At 39.4% G+C, this 1,360-nt stretch overlaps 1 non-coding gene across 1 annotated transcript; it reads right to left on the reverse strand.

The window, feature by feature from the left end:
- Window positions 1-276: 276 nt before the first annotated feature.
- On the reverse strand, window positions 277-395 carry LOC145390153 (5S ribosomal RNA). Its single transcript, XR_013895581.1, has one exon. It is a non-coding gene; the product is annotated as a 5S ribosomal RNA (ribosomal RNA).
- Window positions 396-1,360: the final 965 nt, after the last annotated feature.

Below are 1,360 nucleotides of genomic sequence, written 5' to 3' on the forward strand. Positions count from 1 at the left end.
TCACTGCTTCCCTTTGTGTTAAATTGTAACTATACTGTACATTTTTCCTGAAGCTGTTGGATAATGAATATGGCATCAGTGTATCTCATTAACTGTATCTTATTAACATTTTTCCTGAAGCTGTTAGATAATGAATATGACATCAGTGTATCTCATTAACTTCATCATTCATTGCCAGACGCCATGTATCCCAAACGGGGTGGCCAACGGCTTAGAGTTAATTGTTTTACAGGGAGGGGAACTAATCCTCCACCAACCCCACCTGACACGTAGGGATGCCAACAGCATCTGGTGTTCCCAGGCGGTAACCCATCCAAGTACTAACCAGACCCAACGTTGCTTAACTTCGCTGATCGGACGGGAAGCGGTGTACTCAACGTGGTATGGCCGTTGGCACTACATGCTGTTACCTAATAAATGCTGAATGTTGTTTTCTGTGATAAAAGTGTTTTCTTATTCATATCTTTTTTCATAAACTCTTACCACTGTGACTACACAATTAATTTTCAGTTGCTACAGTTTCTACATTTCTTATTCCTAGCTACCTGTTAACCTGTAAGTGCATACTCCCAAGAGAATACACATTCAGACTGGAACAAAGTGCCTTCCCGGTGGCACGTGTAATATAGACAGAAGTCGTACCAAGTCTCTAGTGCCATTTAGAATCATGTATGTTCCTTCAATTTTTGGAAGGGATGGTTAACCAAACAATAAAATATGTACCAAATGATGATCAGATAAGCCTCTGAGCCTCTGATAGAGAAAATGATGTCAGAAGCCTAACTTTTTCAGTCTGAGGATACAGTTTTATTCTTGCTGCCAAACGATTTTACCATTTAGAATACTCATACTGAAAGAGGTTAATGAAGCTTTATCATCCAGTTCAGTCTCTCTTAAGCTGAACAAAGTCATCGGAATAAAGAATAAAATTATTTACGTACTCATGTTGAGGGAAGTAATCACGCTCATGTAGCAGCACTACACTAACTTGTAACTGTCTTTTCTGTATCCTTATTGTATAAATCAAGGTACATCATACAAATCATGCAAATATTGGACTTCAAAACCTTGGTTAATCGCCATAATGGTCTAGTAAATGAACCGTATACACTTCCGCCTTCACTGAGAGCTAGCGAGAAGTGAGCTATGTTTTATCCCGCCATGGGGACGGTCGCCTATGGCGTATGGAAACAGATGTCAAGTGGCGGTGTTTGGCAAATATTAAATTTCAGAAAACTGAGGCAATGACAAGCTTCAAGAAAGCACTATTCTTATTCAAAAAGATGATGCGAATGTGGATATGAAAGCCAACTGCACTGAACTCATCAGTAACACAACAAAATGACTGTGTGTAAGGGAT

The sequence above is a fragment of the Coenobita brevimanus genome, unplaced genomic scaffold (assembly GCF_032717465.1).
Source record: "Coenobita brevimanus isolate Jiangsu-jjx unplaced genomic scaffold, ASM3271746v2 jjx.HiC_scaffold_2942, whole genome shotgun sequence".
Lineage (NCBI taxonomy): Eukaryota > Metazoa > Arthropoda > Malacostraca > Decapoda > Coenobitidae > Coenobita > Coenobita brevimanus.